The sequence below is a fragment of the Pinus tabuliformis genome, chromosome 2_1 (genome assembly GCF_031772625.1).
Source record: "Pinus tabuliformis cultivar Carrire ecotype Pingquan chromosome 2_1, CPIR1, whole genome shotgun sequence".
Classification (NCBI taxonomy): domain Eukaryota; kingdom Viridiplantae; phylum Streptophyta; class Pinopsida; order Pinales; family Pinaceae; genus Pinus; species Pinus tabuliformis.
Window position 1 is genome coordinate 850,309,288 of NC_142299.1, and position 26,260 is coordinate 850,335,547.

The window sequence follows — 26,260 nt, forward strand, 5'->3', positions numbered from 1 at the left end:
CTCTCGTTTCTCTATCATATTCTCCATAGCATAGTTTAACATGGTATCATGCCATGGTGACTGTGGCGTAGGGCATTTTCAAAAATAGTTTCAAGTCAAAGTTTGGCACAGACAAATTTGGAGAAAGAGGCAATCAAAATTGTAGAGTCAAGGAATGATCTGTATGGTCAGGAAGAAAGAATTGTATGGCCTGCTCTAAAATTGTATGGAAGGCCAAAAGAAATTGTGATCTGTACCAAGGAGAAGAAACCGATACATACATGGGTTGACATAAAGTACGGCAAGGAACCAGAAGGTATATGGACCACCAATTAAGTAATCTCTAAAGCAAAAATCTGTACAACTGGCTGCATTGAATCGGTAAATGGACTTAATCAAATTTTTGGAAATTTTAGACTTAAAAACCATACAGTGATCCAATCTCAATCAAACTGTATGGCCTGAATAAAAACTGTGATATGACCCATGTTAAATCTATATGCTTCAATTCGAAGGCCACTAAGTGTAAGGACATGGCTATTGATGTTTGTAGCATTGGACAGGCACTTCCACACAGGTCCAAGTGTCTAGAAATGTGAAAGTCGTCCAAAAGGACCCTTAACCTTAGCAATTACTTAATTAATGGAATTGTTAAAGTAGTTGATTTTTATAAGAAAAAGTGAGTTAATATAATGAAATGAAAAGGTTATTTGCAATAGTAAATTAGATGAATCTCAACCGTTGATATCAAGTGAACTTGAGATCCAATCTCAACACCATCAAACACTTTGGAGATTATGGTTGTAAATTCAATCAATAACTCAAACTCATAAAAGAAAGGCTAAGCTAAGCTAAGAGAAGAAACACATCTAGTGAGCACAAGGGTCGAGAAGGACATCCATCCAAGTATGCAAGGTTCAAGGTATAATGCAAGGGAACAGCAAGGGAGAAAGATCCAAATCAGCCAAGCAAGATCGAAGGACAGTTCTGCAGAGGATTTGATCAGCTGGAATAACTCCATGCTTTTGCTGTATTTGTATTTTTCCTAAGAGGGCCATTATCCCAAGAAGAGATCCCTTGTATTTTGAAGATCAATTTAATAAAACGACACAATTGAAGGGCAGAAATTAATGTGTGCATGTGTTTGAGAATTGTGTATTATTTTGCTCTGGTTGTTATCTTTTATTTTACATGTTAAAATATCAACAGTTTTTTTTATTTATTAGAAGTGCAGTTAATTTACAATAATGAATAGGTTAGGTTAACAAATTGTCAGTACCTAGGGTTAGAGAAATTAACAATGGCGACTTAATTTTTTACGACAGCTGCAATTAATTATAGTCTGCATGGCAAAGCTCAAGAAATACACAATACAGCTGCCAATGAATTAACCGTGTTTTAATTTCATTGTACAGTGCCTACAGAGAATTTATATGGCATCAAACAACAGGTTTCAGAAATTTAAGTGTGTGGAAATTGTATGGCCCAGCCACTCAAAAAAAATTGCACAGCTCGCCGAATCGGTTCACTAACACAGAAAGGTAACAACATTTATCAAAGATTTAGGGGGAGAAAAAGAGGAGTCATTTTCATCACCCATTAAATGAGTTTTAAGAGGAGTATTAACTTGTTTTCTTTTTCTTTTCTTTTTTCTTTTCTTTTCTTTTTTAAATATGAAAGCACAACTTTTTTTTTATTTTTAAAGGAGTTGTAAGGAATAAAAGGGTCTTTAATTTTTGGAGGCATAATTTTCTTTTAAAAGTTATAAAGAGAAAAGAGAAAGATTTTTTATTTTTAAGAGTTATAAGCAAAAAAATATTTGAGTTAGAAGGAAAATGACCAATACTAATAACTTCATCATGCCCTAGTCACATAAATTAAATGGTAAAATTTCCCTGCCTGAAAACAATGGAGCAAATTTTGTCTTGCCATGACATTTGGGAAATCTTTACGAGGACAACTCCAAAACCAAATCCAATGACTATAAGAAGAAAAATAAAAATGCATTACTCCTTGCTTTGGCCTCAGAAGATGATATTCTTCCTCACAATTGTGGTACTACCACCACTGTTGAGGTTTGGACAAAGTAAAAGAATTTGTAAGAAACATCACATAAACTTCAAATTTTATTGTTGAGAAACAAATTAACTAGTTTGAAGGTGGTAGCATTAAATTCCATTACAAATCATGTTTAGAAGTTGCAAGAATTGAAAAAAGGAATTATCAACAATTGACTTCAATGTTAGGTAAAGAAATCATCACCATTCCGTTTAATAGCCTACCAGATGAATATCAACAGTTGGTAACTTCATTTTGTATCACTTCTCGAAATGAATTCCCACATTTGAAGAAGTTGTAAGCTTACTCCTTCAAATAGAGTAGAGACTCGAAGAATGAACATGCACCAAACAGAGCTTTTATAGGAAGGCACGGAGGAAGAAGCTGTGACAAAGGCTATCAAAAAGGAAGCCCTAATTGGCATCAAAATCAAAATAGAAAGCCAAATTCTGCAAACCAGATAAGTAATTCTCAAGGTTCTAAACATTGCAATTAGTTTAGCAAGAATAATTATACTTAAGAAGATTGTCATTTTAAGAAAAAGATATGAAACTGAAAGGAATAGAGGTAGAGAACATCATAGTGGAAGAAGTAGAGGGGGCAGGCATCAAAGCCATTTTGTAGCAGCAAGTAGTACAGCGGTTCAACAAGAACCTGCCACTAATTATTTGTTTATGGCTTCTCATATTGACAACTCTACTTCTCAATGTGTCTGGTATGTTGATATGACCAGTAAATAACAAGTCTTCTTTTCAAAACTTGCTCTTTATGATAACAAAATTATTATTCGGTGATGACAATACTCATAAGTACAATGTAGAGGTGATGTACCCATGTGAGTTTCAGGATATTGCATCAAAAAGATACAGAACATCTTGTATGTTTCTGGCTTAAAAAACTTGGTCTTGTTTAGTAAAATTAATAATAAGAACTATATTGTTGTGTTTGATAAGAAACAGTATTTAATTAAAGATAGCAACAACAACATTATCGCCAAAAGGTTTTGGTGTAATGATATGTACAAATTTGATGGTGTTTCAAAGCAACAACAAGCTTTTATGACATGTTCCACTTTAGAAAATCAATTATGGCATGAAAGACATGTTCATCTTAATTACTTTTATTTGAAGTTGCTTCACAAGCATAATTTGATGAATGTATGGCCTAACACATAAAAAGGTAAATGTGTATGTGAAGCATGTCTAGCAAGGAAGCAACATCAATTCAAAATTGATAATAGCAAAACCAGGGCAACTCAGGCACTTCAATGAATTTCTAGTGATGTCTATGGTCCAATGAGAACTCAATGGAGGTTCTAAATACCTTGTCACATTCCTCGATGATTTTTCCAAAAAAATATGGGTGTATTTTTTTAACAAATCTAATGTATTTGCTATTTTTAAGCAATTCAAGGCAACGGTTAGAACTTAGAAACGAAAGTGTTCAGCGCATTAAGGTGTTCAAGGATGATAAAGGAGGTGAACCTAAATAAAATGCATTCCATGATTTTTTCTATCATGGCATTCAAAAACAAACTTATATTGCCAAAACACATTAGCAAAATGGGGTAGCAAAGAGGAAGAATAGATTTCTTATGGAAATGGGTAGGTGCATGCTAAAAGGGCATCATCTCAGTGATCACTTTTGGGTTGAAGGGGTGCAGACAACAGTGCTTTTGTTAAATCGCAATCCAACAAATGTGGTTCGTGGGCATGCTCCTTATGAAACTTGGTCAAGAAGAAAACCAAAGGTGACCAATGTCAAAGAATTTTGTTGTTTAGCATATGCACATGTTCACAATTTATATAGACACAAGTTGGGAGCTAATAGTAGAATATACACATATTTATCAAGCATAGTATTGAATAAAATGCATATAAGTTATATGATCCAGTAAACAAAAAGGTGGTTATAAATAGAGATGTAATTTTTTATGAAAGGCTCCCACATATGCCTACATCAGGATGGAAAGGTGAAGCTTTTCAGGGTGATAATAACGAGCATGACTTCAAAACTCCTGACACATATAGAAGGCTTAAAAGAGGAGAACAAAAAAGTAGAGAAAGAAAAAGTGGCATGGAGTTGGAAGAACTAGACTGCAGTCAGTCTCCAAACAATGAAATTCGATCTCAAAATTATAAAAGACCAACATTATCAGGCACTTCAACATGCAACACCGGAAGAAATACAACAAGAAAAGAGAAGAAAAAGGTTGATATCATCGCAATAGGTAAATCTTGCTTTAATGAGTGAACTTCTGCATTCATATGATAAAGTTTCTTATAATGGCGCAAATTGGAAACAAGAAAGGAGAGATGTAATGCAAATAGAATATAATGCATTAATGAAAAACAACACTTGGAAGCTAGTTGAATTACCCCCATCTAAGAAACCAATAGGTTGTAAATGGGTATATCACAAAAAGTTCAAATCAGATGGTTCCATTAATAAATATAAAGACAGGCTAGTTGCGAAAGGATATGCACAAAACGAAGGCATTGATTATGAGGAAACGTTCGCTCCCAGTACATAATTAATTACAATTAGAATTTTTTTCACAAGAATAGGGAGATTTGTATTATGGTAGCAAAATCTGCATCTTGGTGGATGCAACAAAAGTACAATGACTAAGAGCATCACTTAAAAGGAGCCATACCCAAACAGTAGGCTTTGTAAATTCACCAATTAGTCCTGTGGAGTACAACACTAATGATTCAGCAAAAATCTTATAGTGCAAATCTTGAGGAACACTTTGAGAACATGGATACAAAAGCAAATCATTAAATTGGATGTAGGGAGGGAGGCAGCTTGTGGGTTCTTGGATCACAATATGAGCTTCAAAAGCAACTTCATTGAATTCTGGAAGAAGAGCATTCCCCACTGATGAAGAAGTAGAGCCTGATAAACCTGGAGAGTACTTCCATTGGAATACTTGTTGATGACCCAAGTTGATTTCCAACAATAGACCACTTAACATTTCAATCTTGTCTTGAACCTGACGAATTAAGTCCTCTTGTTGGATCAGAATTCCCATAGACATTCATTGACTTCTAAATAGGCCAACCAAAGGTACAAAGAATGAGAAGAGCAACAGGGATCTTCAACGTCTCCTTCATGCTATAGTCCAATGTGGTTTCGAAGGCAAAGATGTTATGATATGCCATGACAATAGAACCGGGCAAAAAGGCATGAGCCCACTATTTGAGAAGGCTATGGATGACAGTGGACGGTGCTGAACGATGAGAGTGGCAAAATGAGAAAATAGCGGAAAAGATGAGAGACAAGGGGTCCTAAGAACCTACTAGCATTAATAATCTATTCCATCTTGGATACAGCCTATGCAAGGCCGTAGTTAATCCTTCGGACAGCCATATCCTTCCTCAAATGCAAAATCCCACCTTGATTTGGATTGCAATGTGCAAACGCCAAATGATGTGAGGTGTGGAATGAAGAAACTACAGGAAGTCACAAGATAAGAGAGCCTTGCATGGATCAATGATTTCAAGTGCCTAACACATGTTCCAAAGGTTGTTGGACAAATTAAAGGAAGGTCTAATCATGGAATTGGATAGGCCATTAATCACTTGAACCCCAATGTTTTCTAGTAGGGCCTTACTGGTTTGCAAGTCAACAAAGGAATTGTTAGACCGAGGAGTAGGAAAAAACGAGTTTAAAAGGAGGAGAAATAGAGATTGATACACAAGACAATGAAGTTCAACAAGGAAGGACAATTCAAGTGCCTAACACATGTTCCAAATGTTGTTGGACAAATTAAAGGAAGGTCTAATCATGGAATTGGATAGGCCATTAATCACTTGAACCCCAATGTTTTATAGTAGGGCCACACTGGTTTGCAAGTCAACAAAGGAATTGTTAGACCAAGGAGTGGGAAAAAACGAGTATAAAAGGAGGTGAAATAGAGATTGATACAGAGGACAATGAAGTTCAACAAGGCATCGAAAGGGCTAAATTCAATACAAAGATGATTAATTGTATTTTTGGAGTCTCCAATAATATTCAGGTTCTGCAAATCAAGGGAGGAGGCCAATTTGACACCTAGGAGAAGAGCATTCACCTCAGCTTGGTTATTTGTGGTAATACCTAGGTTCCAAGAGTAGGTAGTTTCGATGTTTCCTCCAACGTCATAAATGACCCCCCCCCCCCCCCCACCCCCACACATGTTGCCCCTGGATTTCCCTTGGATGCACCATTAAAACACGAGATGTAAGAGAATTGGGAGGTCATCCATTTATGGCATTCAAGAGTTGTAAGATGAAGTTGCCAATTTAGTTTGTATTTAGAGAGAGAAGTAGGTGAAAGTCGAAGGGTGAATTGCTAAAGAAACTGAGGATCAATATTATCAAGAGAGAGAGGAGGATTGAAAAATATGATAGGAATTGAAGTATTTTGGGAGAAGAGTCATTGCCTTAATTGCCACCCCCCCAACCTATGGTTTCTCCACTTGGAGGAGGACTCTTTTGCGAGCAAGCCACATTTTCCAAACATCATATTTAGGGAGAGCAAGCAAAACCCTTATAAAAATGGATTTTTATTGAAAATAACCTAGATTATGCTTGTGCCAATAGCCTAGCGGTTGCTCACATGAGGAAGGCTAGCATACTCTACAGTTGATTCCTTGGAGAACAAACTGCCATATTGCCTTACCAAAAGCACATTCAAGGAAAAGATGGGAAATGGATTCACAAGCTAAGCTACAAAGGATGCACTTGGAGGATTCAACGACACCCTTTTTTGTAGATTTTATGTTGTGAGAATTTTTCCCTGAGCTACAATCCAACAAAAGATATTCACTTTTGGCAGCACATGAAGATGCCAAACGTTTCTCCAAATTTAGACCTTGGGGATATTCTAGCTTAAGAAAGTTGAGAATCATAGCCTTGCTTAACAATGTAACTATGCAAGTCCCATCCCCTTTAGTCAAAGGATTGTTGGTGACAAGGTGCACAACAACGAGGGCGTTGGACAAAATGAGAGCCTACAAATGAGGAGGGCCCTCATCGAAGTCCCAACTGATCCAAATTCCAAAGTTAACTGATCCAAATTCTGAAGTTCCAAGACCACGTGTATAATCATAGCCTTCCTTAACAACGTAACTGTGCAAGTCCCATCCCCTTTAGTCAAAGGATTGTTGGTGACAAGGTGCACAACGACGAGGGCGTTGGACAAAATGAGAGCCTACAAATGAGGAGGGACCTCATCGAAGTCCCAACTGATCCACATTCCAAAGTTCCAAGACCACGTGGATATGTCATAAAGGAAAATCCCTCATCAAAGTCCCCACTGATCCACATTCCAAAGTTCCAAGACCATGTGGATATGTCATAAAGCTTGATTTTCCTTTGCTTGTCCAACCATATTTTAAAAGAAAGAAGGAAGTGAATCTGATGCAGAGGTTTCTTCACCATTTTGTTGTCATTTCAATTACTAATTTTCTTGTCATTGCCTAGATCCACATTAATTTACTTTGCAGGAAGGCTAGAGCAACAACGAGAAGCTTCTAGATTTGCGAGCCATTCCTTGACTAGGCGTATGATCTAGACTACAAATACATTCCCCCTCTACATATTTCATGTGCAATGCCCTTTTCCACTGATCATTTTTCCTTGATATGAGCCTCCACAACAGCTTTGCACCCAACACAATGTTGACCAGAGTGGCATCTTTTATCTTAAGCTTTCCATGTGATTTAGGGGCTTGGACATTGTTCTAATTGATCAAAAGGAACTTTTTATGGTTGGTCTTTCCCCCTTGCCACAGGAAGCACTTGATTTCCTTTGCAAGATCAAATGGAACTTTTTATGGTTGGTCTTTCCCCCTTGCCACAGGAAGCACTTGATTTCCTTTGCAATGGTTGACATGACACCCAATGAAACTAATAGTGTTGGAAATTGAAAGATAGGGAGAGCAAAGAGAACTAACTTGATTAGAACAAGACAACCTAAAGAATTAAGCCATGTGGCCCCTCATTGTGGAAATTTGGTCTTAAATTTTACTATGATTTGTTGCCAAGCAGCTAAAGAAGGGCATAAAAAAGAAAATTGGAATGGCCAACTATCAAAATGACCACCAATTCTCCTAGAACTAGAAGTTGAGGACTCTAGCAATAGTCAGCTACAATTTGTGCCCAATGTTCCAAGCATATAACTAGCTTTTGGCACAGTTTAGGAGACCTTTTGAGATTTTAACATAAAGATACATTGTGACTTTGAACCGAGAGACAACTACTATAGATGCTCCTCCTATTAGCAAGATATTGTTTGCAAACTGAGAATGGTTGTTTCTTTTTATCCCTCTAACAATGCAGATGCCTAGAATATTCCTTGCTTATGTTCTTGTTCAAGCTTCTAGCTCAATGAGTCAACCATGGTGATGTATAGAAGTGGGGAAAGTAAGCATCTCTACCTTAAGCCTCCAGTTGCCTTAAAGAAGGAAGAAGAATGCCCATTCACTAGAAGGGCTATCCATGGACCGGAATACAAGTAGCCACGTAATGGATGAACCTAGTTGTGAACCCAAACTTTTGAATGACTTCAAAGAGGAAATTGTGCCTTAATCAAATGCATTGGCCATGTAACTCTTAATAATCATCCATTTTCACTTTGAGAGACATTATCTGCAATTTGTCTCTTCTCCACAAATCCACCTTGATGAGCTAAGATAATTTTGGGGAGAAGCAACTTTAATCTGTTGGCGATTCTCTTTGACATAATTTTTTAAGAAATGTTGTACAAGAAAATGGGAAGAAATCTTGAGAAGGAGGTGGGGATAATTTCCTGTAGGGTGAGAGCAAGAAAAGTTGAATTTTCCACCCCCCCCCCTCGTGCACATTGAGCAATGTACATAATGTAGTATTTTAAGAAGATCAAATTTAATAATGTGTTAGCACTGTTTGTAGAAGTTTGTTGAAAACCCATAAAGACCTAGGGCTATTTCAGGCTCCAATTATTTAATCACCCACAAGACTTCCTCCTCTGATATAGGACGGATGATTTTTTCCATTGTCCTTAGGGGTAGGCCTAAGTATCTAGGCATGTGGGAGTCACCTAATTGACCCTTAACCTTAGCAATTACTCTAAATATTAATGTAATTGACTTTTATAAGATAAAGTGAGTTAATCTACTGAAATGCAAAGGTTATTTGCATTAGTGAATTAGATGAATCTCAACCGTTGATCTTGTTGCACTCATTTTGTCACAAGTCCAAGGAAGTCGTTTACACAATATTTCAAAGTTCAGAATCGTCATCCAACCAATTATTCTATCATTGAAAACCCAAATTTTGCAAATTGTAATGTAAATAATGCTAGTATGACTATTTAATTATGTAACAACCTAGGTAAGCCTTTGAATTTGGTGATGAATTTCATCCTAGGAGGTTTTTTAACCCCGCCACATTATGTGTGTTTCTAAACATGAATAATCGGCAAAGGTTTTCCTCCAGCTTGAACCCCAAAGCTAGGGGTTCATAATCAAAACCTTAGGTGAATCCTAGCATTATATCGAGTCTTTGTAAAAGAGGTTTGGAAATAATTTAAGCTATTTGGCTAAATTATTTTATTACAAATCACTTGGTCTACTAGATCATATTGTGTCGCAGAATTGGGTAAATGTTATGAGGGTCTACAATGAATGGGTATTCCCGCTTTGAGGGTTGAATTGTAACATCTAATGTAAAAAATATTTTAGTGCATGGTCCCTCACAATCAGACACCATGGCTAAAGTATTTGAGAGAGGAAAAATAATTAATCCCCTCTTGTGTCAATTAATTAATTTTTCTGGAAAAAATAAAATTAAATCCTAAGCCAGAAAATTAAATAATTTAGAGTCAAAAATTAATTTTAGAAAAAACTAATTTTCTCCAAGTGGAAAATCACCAAAAAAGTCATTGGTCAAAAAGAAGTCAAATTTTGTATACCCCCCCACCAAGGCAAAAACGGAATATTTAAAAAAAATTAAACCCTTGGACCTTGGTGGTTAAGTCAAAGTCAAAATTTTGAGGAAATTAATCCAAAAAATTAATTTTGGATTAATTAAAAGTGGATTTTAAAAAAATTTCGGATTTTCCTCAAAATAAAAATATTTGATGGTGAAGATTAAAAGATAATCAAATATTTATCGACGATCGGGATTATTTTGACAGGGATCAAGCCAACTAGCCGTTATTTTCCACTTGGAGGGATTTCTCTATAAATAGAAGCCATTTTGCTTCTCTAAGGAACATTTGAATTTCGGATACAGTGATTATGGCTCTGGGGTATGTAAATTTGTAATGTTGGTATTGAGCCATTGCTCTGCTAGGAACATTTGATGTCATGATAAAATACTTTGGGGTTTAGTTCATGGTGTTCTTGTCTCATTGATTTGTGGTATGTGCTAGTTATGTGCTAATCCTATATTGTGCTTCATTGCTATATAAACTGTTATTTCATTTGTCAATGATAAGAGCATTCTATTGGTAAATTTTGGGCTAATAAGACCATTCTATTGGTAAATTTTGGGTTTATCTTAAGTGATCCGATTCATTATATGATCTAATGATTTTTCTTGAGAAAGATTATAGAGATCTGCAGGTACACTAGCCCTTGGGCTCCAAGTTCACAGACTGTGGGCAAAGGCCGACCTTGTTTGGGCTCCGGGAAATTTATATGGTATTCTTACTTCACTAAAGGGTGTGGCCAATATTCTATCTTTCAAAAAATACATTGATCCATTACTCAGAATTAATTTCTAAAAAGAATTATTTTACAAGCATTGTATATTTGTGAATAATTTGTATATAATTTTGTAAAATATTTTATAACCCTCATTTTGCAACTTTGGGGTTTTGGAGTTTATTTTAAATTTTGTATATATTGGGGTTTTGGGAAAATTTTATCTCATTTGTGCAAGTGATTTCTCAAGGAAACTCAAAAATTTTGGAAGGGTTTCAAGTGTTTCTAGCCTTGGAAAATTTTCATTGGTGTTTTCAGAGGTGGATATAGGCCTAGGAAGGCAAGATCCACCCTCTATCTCTCGTCCAAGCTCAACGTCCAAGTAAAAAAAGAAGTCGCTAGCCCTTGTTGGCATTTTTGTGGTGATTTTTGGCGATTTGAAGAACTGAAGCATAATTTGTCATTTTTGCAGCAGTCTAAAATTTTTTAGGCCTAGCATTAGCCCTCTTAGCCCTAGATGCAACTTGCTCTTCTCCTCTTGGTGAGTCGTTGGCCTAGATAGGCCCTCCAAGCCTTGTCGTGGCCCATTTTACCCCTGTCGACAACCTTCTATGGCTGCCAAGCCTTAGCCACAGGCTTGCCCAAGGCTTTAGCCTCATTCGTTGCCCTCATTTCTCCTCCCTTACCACTGTCGCAACCCTTTAAGGCCTCTCTTCCCTCCTCTTCCTTGGTCGCGGGCCTTTAAGGCCTCTCTTCCCTCCTCTTCCTTGGCCGTAGGCCTCTCGAACTCACTTTCCTTAGCCACATCCCTTTGTGGGGCCTCCTTACCCTCTCGACCTTCTTTCTATGCCTTGTCGCATGCCTAAAGGCCCCTCCATCCCCTTGTTGTGAGCCTACAAGGCCTATAATCATAGTCGTTTGCCTTCAACCTCCATTTCACCCCTTTTCCTTGCCTCCTTTTCCCTATTCATTCTTTGCATTGGGTTATTGAGCTAACACTTTGTGATTGCAACAATATTCATGAGATTTCTTTAGCTAACATTGGTGGTTGTGAGTGATCATTTCATTTGAGAAGTATTGGGCAAGCAAACTAGCCATCTTCAAGGCCAAAAGGCCTATTGGTTTTGTCTCTCCAAACCCTCATTTCACCTTTGTTTTACTAGCAACCATCTAATTATTTGCTAACAGTAGTATAAATCTCATCTAAGTGGCATAAAAATCACTAATAAGTCAACCCAACATAATTAACTAGTCATTGTATAAGATGGGCAATCTTTACTTGTTTTTGAATAAAGAGTCCATACAGGTGGAGTGTATTTGAAAGAGGGTGGAATGACCTATGAGTGAGTTTTTTAACCCAACGTTTCGAACTACAAAGTGAGTCCATCAACAGGGGAACGCTAAATATTTTGAGAAGATTTAATGTAAAAGAGCAAACGATATATATGTATTTGCGTGAATGAAATTTTGGAAAACTTAGTCGGCCAAATATTTAAATTAAACTAATTTTAATGTGTATAATCTTTATTAATTAAAACTTTTATAATTTAATATATTATTATATTAGTTTATTTGGAAATTTTTATTTATATGTATTGAATTATTTGTGTTTTTATTTTTATTTATTTCTTAATTTATTTTTTTATTTTTTTAATGATTTGAATAAGTATTTTGTGAAAGTTAATATTTAGTTAGCATTGTTTTATCATTTATTAGTTTATGAGTTTGTAAATATAATCCTTCTTGAAAATAGTTAATTAATACTTTTAAAGAATGCTTATTTAGTTATTATTATATGAAGTGTATTATGTGTTTATTCTTTAATAGTTTGTGTTTATAATGAAATCAATTTTAATTTTAATATATAATCTAAATATTTTCTTATTGTTTGTGAACTTCTATTAATGTAATTAATCACTGTGGGAATATATTTTTAATAAATGATGAGACCTAATGCATGTTTATTATTTATTGGTTTATGTGTTTGATATGAAATCATCATTTTTAGTGTTTAAATCTATCATGAAGGTCTAGTGATTTTATTAATGTTTATAGAGAAAATGTAGATGATTATAAGGTGTAATGGGAGGTAACCATAAGATATGTTTATTATTTATTGGTTTATGTGTTTGATATGAAATCATCATTTTTAGTGTTTAAATCTATCATGAAGGTCTAGTGATTTTATTAATGTTTATAGAGAAAATGTAGATGATTATAAGGTGTAATGGGAGGTAACCATAAGATGAGGGTTTTATTAATATAATTAATTAGAAATATTTTATTTTTTTTGGAAATGATTATCATATATTAATTGTTTTTAATAACTAATATGAATTTTTTTTAGTGTAATGATATTGATAGGAATTAGTTATATCTATGTTTTGAAGATTTTGTTAATAAACGTTTCCAGGTATTGCTTATTTTTAAGCCTTCATCTCGGTTCATGTTGTTTTTCATTTTTTCAATTTCCAAAGCTTCCTTAATTTTCCTTTTTAATTGATGGTCTTCTTTAATGATGAGTCTCGCTGCTTCTATGTAGATGTGGTGTGCGGAAGAACACGCATGTTCAACTAAGACGGATTTAGAGGCTCTAGTTCTACAGATGTTGGCAGCATGTTCTTTTAGTCTAATGTTGAGAACTAAGGCGGATTTAGAGGGTCTATTTCTACAGATGTCGGCAACATGTTCTTTTAGTCTAATGTTGAGGGATCTGCTAGTTTCCTAAGTATTTTTTTCCATATTATGGTTTTTTAGAATTCTTGCAATCTTATCCGTGGTGCCTTTTATGTAAGGATGGGAGATTTTTGGAGAGTCAAAAGGTATTGTCTTGTTTTCTTTTCTTTCTAGAGCTTGGTGGATGGTTTTGTTGATGGTGTGTTTGTTGTAACCATTATTTTCGAAGACTTTGCAGAAATGGTCAGTTTCTAGATGTATGTGTTCAGAGTCTGAAATCCTAGAGGCCCTCGTGGTTAGGGTTTTTATAATACCTGTTTTTTGTTTAGGATGGTGATGGGAATTTGCATGCAAGTATCTCTCCGTGTGAGTTTTCTTTCTGAAAACTTGGAAGCCAAGTTTTCCATTATTCTTTGTTAGAAGGATATCCAAGAAAGGGAGTTGGTTGTCTTTTTCGATCTCGATAGTGAATTTTATGTGTTCTAAGAGGCTATTAATGTGAGCGAGGAAATCTTCCAATTTGTCTTTCCCGTGGCTATTAATGTGAGTGAGGAAATCTTCCAATTTGTCTTTCCCATGGCTCCACTTAGGGAATATATCATCTACATATCTTTTCCATTCTTCAAGAGTGTAAGGAAAGGAGTTTAGGGCAATTTGCTCAAAATGTTCCATGTAGATGTTGCAATGTTCCATCTACTTCGAATGGAAAAGATATGTTTAATTTTGCATTTGCTTGCATTCATAAGCATTTTCTATTGGCAATCTCATCTAAGGTGCTCTCATTTAATCAAGAGAAAGAAGTAAGTTTGGGATTGTTTGACATATTTAGCATAAAATTGCATTGGAATATAAAGTTGCATAAGGTTCTTAACATTGGTTCATTGTTAAGAATTGCTAATTGTGCAAGGAACATTAATCATCTAACTGACAATTTCTTGAGTAATTGTTTAGTCTCTAAAAGAGCCCTGGTGAATGGTTCTAAGTAATATCTTGGTAAAAAGTGCTCTAAATTACATCATTGTCATTATTATTCCATGGTTAATATCTATTTGTGAATTATAATTTTATCTTGGGCATATTGGTGATTTATTGTTAAGAGCATCTATCTCGTTTCTTGAGCAATTATCTCTTGGTTAGATTTGATACATCATCTTTCAAGTATTGTTGAAATTGAGCACTTTGTCTTGTGTTTAAGATTGTCTTTCATTTGTTATTAAGCACTCTTTGTCATAAGATAAATCATAACTAAGTACTTAAAGGATCATAAACTATCTTAACTGAAGAGCACACTCTCATTTTGCATTGCATTCTAGGACTAAAGTGCATCTAATAAACTTGCCTAAGCTTGGTTGATAGAAAGATAAGAACGCCCTTCATCTCTTATAGCTTGTGATGGATAGACCCTCTCTAATGGTTAACACAATGACCTTGCAGTCATTAGAGCCACAGTCTCTGCAGTGTCGAAGGCATCGAGTATGTTAGATTTCAAGGTGAGATTTTGTTAATCAAGCCATTGCTTGCCTTGCCTTGACTTCTCTCTACAACCTACTTTAGAGACTCGCTTATAAATAGTTGAGGATTAAGGGATATATTTATCTAGGCATATAATTAAAATAAACCAAGATTTTTGCAATTCACCTAGAGTGTAGGATTTGCATGGCATATAGGTTAGCAAAGCACCTAAGCAACGATTGTTCATCTGGTCATTTGGTATTAAATCGATATAAAGCAAGTAGTTGACTCCATAAGGCACTGGTCTCATCAAATAATTCAATATAATCTTTTAACTTGTTGAAATCAACCAAGTGGCTAGGCCATTCAATCGTGTCTCCCGGACTTGTTGGTTACCAATAAGTCTTGCATTTTCACATTTCATAGGGATTGCCCCCCCATAACCTATTGTTGGGAGACAGCGAGAACAGAGACGTCATAGATCAGAGTGATATCCCCTGACTTGAGTCATTGTCGCACCGTGCTTGTACAATCTAAGCGACAACAGATCTCAAGTAATGTTGAGATCTAATCGCAACCATCAATCATTTTGGAGATTGAGATTATGGATTCAATCAATAACTCAAATTATAAAAGGAAGGCTAGGTTAAGGTAGAAGACATGGTAAGAGAGATCTTAGTGACTTTGTGGAGAAGGACTTCCATTCAAGTGTTCTTGTTGTATTTGTATTTTCTTCAATAGACCATTATCCAAGGAAGGTATCCCTTGTAAGTTCTAAAGTTAGTTTAAAGAAAATTGATTTGAAGAGCGGAAAACCTTGGTGTGCATATATGAGATTCGTGTGATTTAATTTTGCTTCCTCTGTTTATTTTTTCTTATGTGTTAAGATCCCAGTGGTTTCATTTATTCAATAGATTTGCATAATAATAGATTTACAACAAGGAATCTGCTAGGTAGTAATTGGTCAAGTTGTTGGGGTTAAGGAATTTAACAATGTAGAGGCAACTTCTTTAATTTTATCAAAAGAAGTGATCGCCTCTCCATCCTCTATAACCAAATTTCTTTGACATTATTTTTTCATAAGCAAGCTTTGGATTGCCCGTGGAAAAATTTAGTGTTTTGTTCCCCTACCTAGAGCTAGAGGCTTCTAGACTCGAATCTCCACTTCTCCTATTCCACCCTCAATGCCTTATGATATTGACTGAACATTTCCTATTCAAACTAAATAAGGGCCTACAAAAATTGCTCTTTTTTCATTATGCTTTGAATTTCCTCCAATTTGTATCTCAAAGAACAAATATCTAGATTAAAAGAGCAGATTGAAGTTTTGGCCCACTATTTGAGGGTGTAATTGGCTTACTTTAACTTTTGTCACTGGATGAATACAAGGGATCCAAGGATCCAATGACTCCAGGCCGAAGAGACAGTGGAAAAGAAGGTAGGATCTTGAAGCCACAAGAGGTTAAATCAAAAGGGAATAGGTTCAAGCTCAAGGGATTTCAAAATGATGAGTGAAATAAGCCCATGGTCAAATTTGAGTCGGGCAAGGATATGAGAGGAATGGGGGAACGGGAAAGGCACCAAAAACAAGGAACCTATCAAGTTGAGCCACAATGTGACCCAACCTTATCTTCTATTAGTCCAACTAAAACAACCCTTTACCGGATTTATGTACATCAAGTCCAAAGCAATGATTAGGTCTTCCATACATTCTCTGCATGGATCTCTCACAATACTCCTGTGCCTCTTCTCCTTTTTATTGAGAGTGGTATTGAAGTCCCCGACCCTTAAGTCCATCAAAGACTACTACATATAAAACTTTTTTGGGTAGGCTACTAGTATGTAAACATTTATCATTTGAACAAGGATTCCTTACTTGACGTGAGTTAAACTTATCTGAAGCTAGTAAGTACAAAGACTATTATTAGCTAAAATGTGTTCGAATTCCACAAGGTACATAGGCCTCGAAAGTCTCCCTAAGAGCTAACCGCTTGTCCTTTGCTTGTGCGCCAAAACCTTGCACTTTCGAAAAGGATCTCACAATCCTTCAATTTTATTTCCTAGAGCAAAAGGATTAAGGGTTTCTCAACTTTGATTACTTCTTTAACAAATTCTAACTTGCTTTTGCTTCCCAAGCATCTACAATTCCAAGAGATTACCTTAATAATTTCGGCTTGGGTTTGTGAGAAACCCCCTGTTGAATTTTGTAGCTATGGTTGGTCTTCATAATTATTATTTTAGTCATGGATGTACTTGTAAAGCATGTTCTTCATGCTATTGTCAAAAGAGAACAATATTTGACATGTTCTTCATGTCAATTTTTAAAATAAAATTTGAATTTTTAATATTTGAAATTTTGGCTCCAAAGAAGCCAAGTTGGTTGTCCTCCTAATCAAGTCAGCCTCAGTGTAGAGGCACCCATTTAGCTAGCATAACTGTTGAGAAATATATAGGGCAATAGTTAGAATGATTTCTATTATACTTTATAATTGCCTGTGATATCTTTCTATTTTTCTTACGTATTAGCTTCTTCTTGTATTATTATGTTATTCTTATCATCAAACAGCGATCAAAACAAGAAGATCAACAGTACACAAGAACACAGGATATACGCTGCAAACTAGGGCCAAAACCTCTCCACTTGAGAGGAAAACCCACAGATCTCTTTTCTTCTTATAGATTCTTCAATTGACGAATTCTAAGACCTCCAAACCAAGACCAATACCTTTCCAAGACCAAAACCGACCTTCTTGATGATGTCCTTCCTTTGTCCAAGTCAAACCCATTCAAATCTCTTCTAGCAGCACAACTTCCACCCCCAGCTACAAAATTTCGACCTCTACTGCAAGTCTGAAACTTTTGGCCATTCCAACTATTGAAGAAAGTGTAACTAGGTTCTATATTTACAAATGTAATTTTGATATTTGTACTTGTCAAGAAAAAGAAATATTATTTTTGTAAATTATAAGAATGAGTTTCTTGCTCATTCCATAGGTCTAGGAAAGTCAAAGAGTCAAAGACATGTGTAAAGAGCTCTTCTTGAGCATATATGTAATGTATACAAGTCTATAAAATGGTGTCTAACAGCCCTCCAGTAATGAAAAGCACAATCCTCTTCACGTCGGCCAGCAAATGAATTAAATAGAAGTCATGTCAGCTTGCAAAAGGAGACACAATGGTTCACTTGGTCAAGTCGGCTTAATATGGAGACATAACCACTATATATACCCAGCTAGGGTCACCGCAAAAGAGCATAACTGAAACTCGCATTTTCTTTGAGATAATTCGATTGGGTATAGGTCTGCAATCCGCATTACAAGAGGGCACAAATTCGGACTTCTCTGCAACTTTGGGTGAGGACAGAGACTCGCATTCTCTATGACTTTTGGATGGTTACAGGATGGGTACAGGTCTGAGATCCTTGCAGTTCGGATGGCAAAACAGTGAGACAATTTCGGATGGATGCCACAAAGATACAGTCTCAGGTGCAATAAAGAAGGTCTCGGGTCTCTATCTCGGCATATAGTCATGATCTCGGTATACCTTATGAATAGTCCTCACAGTGACACACACTGTCTCAGCATACATATTGTCTCGACATAATACTCTATCAGCATACTTAACACAATCATGTTCTTGGCATAATAGTCTTGATCATAATCCTATCGAAGACTAGATCATGATGAAGATCTCAGAGCATTACATGAACCAAGGTCATGATGAAAAACGGTATTATGACCTTGTTGATATGGTGAAGATCTCTATGAAGATGCAGTAGTGATGTTCTCAGTGATGGCAGCAGTGATGAAAATCTCAGTAGTGCAGTGATGAAGATCTCAACAATGACAAAGAAGAGGATTGGTGTCTTGGTCTTGGAGTGGCTCAGTAAGTCAAGGGTCATGGTCTTAGTATTCGTCAATTGGAATCTTTATAAGAAGAATTTTGTGCTAGTTTTCCTCTCCAAGAGGGAGAGGTTTTGGCCCTGGAAAAAAGCGAACATTGTGTGTTCTTGTCTCTTTGTTATGGTAGCTATTTGATGAATTAAAGAAGATACACTAACATTAAAGAATATGTTAATAAGCTAAATGTTAAATATCTCACAAATAGTTATCATGCTAAGAAGAATCTCATTAACTCCATGCCCTAGATTCTTCAACACCAACAACAGTTGCTTCCACACGTGTGAGTTAATTTAGGGCTTCCAAGGCTTCTTGAGACCTTCGCTTGAGTTTCTCCTTCTTCTAGGGCTTGAGGATGACCTAATGAGCCTTCCTTCGACATTCTTTCTGCACATTCTCCAACTTCGATCCCACAACAGCAAAACCCTAACCCAGCAGCCGAGAACCTAGTCTCCTTCCTTCACACGTGTAATGAGAGAGAGAGAGAGAAATAACCCAATCATTTGAACTTCGTCCTTCTTCTTCCTTCACTAGCTTTTTTCTTCTTCTCCTTCGCTTACTTGATGAGAATGAATTGTGTCCATAGGAAGTTGAGTTCCCTCTTATATATAAGCTTCCAAGGTCAATGAAGTACCCCAAATTAGGTGGACTTCTTAGCTGGCAGGCCAACTTGGTCTTGGAGGGTATTTTAACGCTTTTAAATACAAAAATAATTCTTTTTACAAGTGACAATGGGGCCGATGGGGTCTTCCTCATATGACAATGACTCTTTTGACTTCTTGACCTAGGAAAAATCCTAGAAGCACTCAATGGGTGCTTAACCTCTAAAATAAAAGACCTTGAGCATGAAACCCATGCTTCAAAACAACAATAATAAGTTTTCTTTAACCTAGTTACACATTTTTACAAGTGACAATGGGGCCGATGGGGTCTTCCTCATATGACAATGACTCTTTTGACTTCTTGACCTAGGAAAAATCCTAGAAGCACTCAATGGGTGCTTAACCTCTAAAATAAAAGACCTTGAGCATGAAACCCATGCTTCAAAACAACAATAATAAGTTTTCTTTAACCTAGTTACACATTTTTCAACAATAACCACTATATATATGTGCCAATATGACCTCCTCATCAAGCAAGCAATTTGGCATGTCTAAAGTCTGAGAAGAGGCAAGTTTGAGGCCTGCAAAGAGGCAAGTCTGAGGCTCGTGAGGAAGCCATTCTAAGGCAGATTGAATTGAGGCACACCATTCTAAGGCAGACCGAAATTTTTACCTCTATGACACACTGAAATTTTGAGGCTCCATAAGGTCGAGTTTCTAAGGTGAGCTAGAGTTGCAGGAACAAACCTTTGAAGGAAGGTGCAACACTAAACTTCTGAGGCAAGAGAGGCAGCAGACCGAATTCTTGAAATGGTACAAGACTAAACCAATGGAAAGGAAAATTAGATCAATGAAAGATTGTTGGGCAGACTTAAGGCTTGACTAGGAGGCAATGTGTTGAGAAATCTGGGGCAAAGAGGTGAGATTTCTCTAGCAATGATAACTACTTGTGATGACCTTTTATTTTTCCTAATGAGGTCCTTCTTATCTTGATTATTATTATGTGTTCTTCTTCATCAAATAGCTATCAAATCATAAAGAACAATGAGACAAAGGATACACAATGTAGGCTATCAACTAGGGTCAAAACATCTCCAATCTTGAGAAGAAAACCCACCAAATTCTTCTTCTTATAGAATCTTCAATTAATGAATTCCAAGACCAAGACCCTTGACTAACAACTCATCCAAGATCAAGTCAACCCTTGCTGATGCTGCAACTTCTCCTTCTTTCCTCACCCTTGATCCTGCAACTCAAGTCTGAAGTTTTCAGCCTCTATTTCTACAATTTTCGGCTCCCTGAAAGTGACTGCAATTTCCCACATGTGACCAAATTAGGGCTACTTAAGCCCTCCTTCTCCTTTGCTTGACTTAGGGCTAGCTTCCTTGTGAATTTGGCCTTCAATATAGGTCTTTTTCTTGCCTTGATTCGACCCTCTTGTGATGACTATAATTCGGGCCTACAACAGAGATATAAACCCTAATCTCCTCGCACGTGTGAACAGAAAGTGACCCAAAAACAGATCTGCAATTCCTTCACTCTTCCTTCAACCTTGATCTTCTCTTCTTTGCTTGGATGTGAGGCTTCTTCTTTGTCCTTCTTATCGAACTTGTTGTGTGTGTGATGATCTCCCTTGAATGAGGCTGAGTACCCTATATATAGGCTTCTCTCCATGCTTGTAGGTCGACTTGACTTGATCCTAGGCTGACATGTCATCTTGGTGTAGGCTTATTGCTTCAGTTGAAGGTCGACTTGCTTGTAGCACTTAGACTTGGTCTTGGAGGGTATTTTGACTCTTACAATGACTCAAATAAAATATGTAACACGCCCAAGAGGGGTCTCTCATACATCACAAAGACTCACTTGACTTTATGACTTAATGACCAACCATAATAGCTCACAATGGGAGCTTGATCTATATAAAATAAAATTCCTTGAGCATTAAACCCATGACTCAAGCATACAAATAATTTATTTTTTCTTCTTTACATCAATTACATAAAATCATGATTACATATGTCATTATGAAGATCGAACCTAGTTACTTATTCCAACACAATGGACCAAGTTTGACCAAGCATTCTTAATGACTAGATGATTTAGGTATGTCTCTTGTTGAACTGAACAATTTCTTTAAGGAAAAGGTTGTTAGGCTTTCCCCCATGTGGGTTTCCCAGGCTAAACTCTTGTGCTCTTTATTTAGTTGTCTCTTCATGATCCTACTATCATAAATGTTATATTGTTGATGTCTTTTGCGTAATTGCTTAATGATGGAATAACGGATAAGAATGTGAAAAAAACCTAAAGCATTAGAAGTAATTATTAGTATAGACGACCCTACGAAAAATCAACACCCCCCCTTAGGAGAGTTGGTACCTGCCCCTATTTTCAAAAAAATCCTTCTCTTACCACCAGATGGTCCAGTGTGAATTAACTACCAAAAATTTTTTCTTTATCAATTGTCTCTTCTCTTTTATGTTTATTCGTTTTCTTGCCTGACTTTCTTGTTGGCTTCTCTTAGGTGACTTCTCTATCTGTGCCTTCTTTTGAACTATCCATCTAAAATTCTTCTCCATAAATTAAGGGAAGGGAATGATCCAAAGAGGCTTTCCTCGGAGTTTAAAGGGCATTCACTTGGAGTACAAGGTATCAATACAACAAAGGAGAAGGGCATCCCCGATAGCTTCCTTAGGTGGTGGAGGGAGGGGTTAGCACCCGATTGAGTTCGAATTACGATATTACTTGGGCATTGAAGTTTAGCAACAACCAAATATGACTTTTCATCTCACAAACAAAGTACGCTTTGAATTATTGGAAAATTTCACGATCGAAGATTGTAATCCTAGCAAAACATTAATGGAGGTAAACTTAAAACTTTTGAAAAGATGATGAACCTGAAGTAGTGAATTAATTGCTTTCTCTTCAACTTACTGGAGGATTGATTTATCTTACCAGAACTAGACTAGACATAACTTTTGCAGTTGGAATCTTATCTAGGTTTTTAAATTGTCCCAGGGAAACACATCAAAATGCAACAAAGAGAGTTCTTAGATACATTGTATTGGAGAAGAATGATAACTTCATGTTGAAAGGTTATTCAAAAGCAGACTAGACAAGTAATATAGATGAAAGGAAATCTACAACAACGTATGATTTTTCCTTGGTAGTGGAGTGATTTCATGGGCAAGTAAAAAGCAACCTTCAGTATCACTTTCAACAACGAAAGCATAATATAAAGCAATTGTTGGAGCAACTTGTGAAGCAATGTAGTTACATAGAATTTTAGGTCATTGAAGCTTCCACAGATGCAATTTACAACTCTACAAACGATAATGAAGAATCTGATTTATTATTCAAAAACAAAACATGTCGAAATTCAACATCACTATATCAAGAGAAAGTGCAAAACAACTAGTGAATTGAATTATTGCAAGTCCCAAGATCAAGTGGCAAACATCTTCATCAAGGCACTCAAGAGGGGGAAGTTCAAAAAATTTCAAGAAATGTTAGGAGTTGTGGAAAATGAAATCACCATTTAGAGAGGATGGTTTTTTTGTAAGTTAGGATGACCAATTGGGAAGCCAAACCAATAGCATAAATATACGTTAAAATTCCTATTGGAATCATGATTGTCGTTAGACCAAAACCTGTAGGCATTAAGCTCAGCTACAAACGCCAAAGTTAGGATCCGCGAGAGACGGTTAGTCCATGTCGTGAAACACACGGAGAACGTTGAACCCAATGTCCAACAATCTCCCCCCAGTGCGAATCGGGTGAGTTTCGAACTCGATACCAGTCGCTTAGACCAAAAACCCATAGGCATTACAGTCCGCTCCAATCACCAAAGTTAGGATCCATGAGAGGCAGTTAGTCCATGTAATTAAACACACGAGGAGCGCTGAACCTGATGTCCAACAATTCCAAGAGAATATAATGAATAACATATCAAAATTGTCTTAGGTAGTTGAGTTTGCATCTTTTTAAGAGACTACAAAAGAAAACATAATGTATACTAGCAGCAAGGTTGCCCTGCTTGTCTATTCTCCTAAAACACAATATGTCTATAGCATAAACTGTGATTTAACTAGTAGAGAAGTCCACCTAGGTGGGAGTTGGAGTATGTTCATCATCCTTGTTGTTGTAGAAGTACAAATTGGGCTAATTTCTTGGCTATTGTTGAGACTTTGTTGTCCAATTTGTTGAATTGTTGCTAAAGAGCATCTATGCAGAGAAGTATTTCTTCATGTGCCTCACTACGCTCAACCAAAACTTTGCCCATTAGTCTTCAATTGCCATATAAGTCAATAGTTTAGATATATTGTGTTTGCCAGGATCGTGGATTTCCTATGCCAAGGATCCACTGCCCCACATTCTCCTCAACTTGCGTTAACAAAAACCTACATTCAACCCAAGCCTCCTATTCAACAATATCCATCTCTGCTCTGGCAAACTGAGAGGTGTTCTCCTAGTAATGTCACACAGAAGCCTTCGCGCCAACCTAGGCTCGCATTTGGGGAAGCTCCTCTCTCCTATTTTGAATTGGACCAAACTGTGAATAACCACATTGTGGCATGTTGTTGAACAACAACAGAGGAGGGGAAAAGGTTGTAGCTCTGGAAGATGGTAAAAAAAAATGCAACCACCCACGGATGGGGAAAAAAGTACTTAAAAGGCGAGCAGGGAAAGGTTAAGGGCCAAACACTGAGAGTGAAAACCAAACAAGGAGAAACCATAAACCAAACACAAAGTAGGAATGGGGATGGAAGGAGGAGATTAATTGCTAAGTCAGAAGACTAGAAATCATCAAGAGCTAGGGGACAAGAGGAAGCCCAAAGAAGAAAGAAACCTTAGGGATAATAGTAAAATTAATGGAAACAACATAAAATCTAGAGAAGGATTAGGTAACTTACCTAGCTTAAATGTCATGGGCGGAGACCAACATGGATTATAAAAGCATTACTCATTTACTTGCCATAAATGCATGTAGACCCCCATGCTTAATGTTCAGCAGCCTCCAATCCAGCACGGATGATGTTTGAGTGTAGGAAGGATCATCCAATAATGTGTAGAATCGCTATTAATACTACTTGTACCAATTGTTGGGAGCAGATGTACATGCAACACATTAAATTGATTTATCATACCTAGTCTCATGCATAGAAGTGAGAGGATAAATGTTGTACTAGGGATCATCACCCAAGCCAGCCTTGGTTATTAATCTATATGGGGGTGCAACTAGAATGTCCTACTCTATTTGCAAACATTGCTCCATTATATGGGGGGATGTCCTCATACAAATGAAAATTCAGAGGAAGCTGATCTTTTAGCAAGCCTTCATTTGCCAAGTTATCTGCGATTCTGCTTCTTATTTGCTTCATGTGGGAGCGAAGAACTACAAAGATCTGAGAGAGGAGTTGGCAAACCATCCCCAGACCCCTTGCAAGGCACTACCTTTTTGAAACCTTGGACGCTAGAAAGCCATTTAAGATGTGTTTAGCCATCTGAATAATAAGTTGAGTCTCCTTCAATGAGGAGAGTTTCATCCACAAATTGTTGATGAGAGGCTATCAAGTCATCGCCATGAGTTCAAAAACCCTTTATTCTTCAATTGGCCAATTTTGCTTTAAGAGCTCGCGCCCCAAGCTCTCAACCATCAGAATAAAAAGAAACGGGGAAAGGGTTTCTCTTAGCTAATGCCTAGGCATTAATCAACGACTTAGATTATGATAGCGGCTTTCTCCATCTAAAATTCTTCTTTTACGAGCTTTCTGTCCATCTAAGACAAGAAATGTGATTATGATAGCGGAGTTGCGTCATCCAGGGATGGAAGAATTTAGAATTCTTCTCACCCTCCTTTAACCATTGAATCTTGATTTTTGTCACCAAAGAATCTCCTCTTGTTTATTCCTTTCAACGAGCGGTGACTAGAGATTAATTTCCTACTCAATCAACTTCGTTATTCTTCCTCCCTAAATGATTTGTAATTGAATTTGATCCATTTGAGCCGAGAGGTCCACTTTGGCCTTGAAGATGTCCCCAGATTCATATTTATTCCATTGCTTTAGGCCAGACTTAAGGTATTTTAACCTATTATAAAATGTGTGCATGATGGTACCATTATATACCAAGGCCTCCTGCCACCATTTCGCTATAACATCCTAAGGATGACCTCTTTTACGTAATTAACATCTTATTACTACGCTACTGAGCCGAGTTGTGTGAGGCTTGCATCCCCTTTATATTTAATTGTCTATTTGTTTTAATAGTTTGCATGCCTAAGGTTATCATTGTCAACCCTAATGTTGTAAAATGTAATCATATATGATAATTAAAAAATACACCACAGTTGCAAACCATTCGACATAAAGAGGATGGGCCAGCAAGAACTCCACAAGAAGGAAAGTTGAGAGGGTAGAAACATGAAGTGGTTCTTAAGCCTAGGAAATGATTAAACATCAATTAAACATTCATAGAGCCACTTTATGAATCAAAACCCATAGTTATGAAAGGATTATATATCTTAAAATACAAAGCAAGGTGAATGAGTTCCTCATGTGCCACTTGTTGAAGATAAAAATGTGCATGTAAGTTTGGTTTCCCCACTATGTGGAGTCATCCTTGTAACATTGACATGGGTACTAGGGCCTAGATCCAAGTATCTTATATGCAGGGGGGGGTTGTTGACGGGGATACCATAATTTTTGGGAGTTATCTACTAGTACCCAATCGTTTAAACTTTACCCTATCAATGTTGGACCCTTATGGAAAAATCCATTAATTCATAATAAATTGAGTTTTGCTAGTAATTATCCTAGATTGTTGCTAGCCCTGTGGTAGAATTAACATTTAGAACTAGTGAGGGGAATTCATCAAAATCTTGAACCCTATGCCCTGAATCAGCCTTAATCGGTGATATAAGTC

At 36.6% G+C, this 26,260-nt stretch overlaps 1 protein-coding gene across 9 annotated transcripts in view; it reads right to left on the bottom strand.

Moving 5' to 3' along the window:
• Positions 1–26,260, bottom strand: part of LOC149203322 (cyclin-T1-3-like) — a 116,610-nt gene that overhangs the window by 68,952 nt on the left and 21,398 nt on the right. Inside the window, exon 1 of one of the 9 annotated variants that reach the window (XM_089403393.1) lies at positions 2,262–2,286. The exons of the other annotated variants lie outside the window; for them this stretch is intronic. The gene's annotated coding sequence lies outside the window, so the exon portion shown is untranslated. Of the gene's footprint in view, positions 1–2,261; positions 2,287–26,260 lie in introns of those variants that run through there. 9 annotated transcript variants of the gene reach the window in all.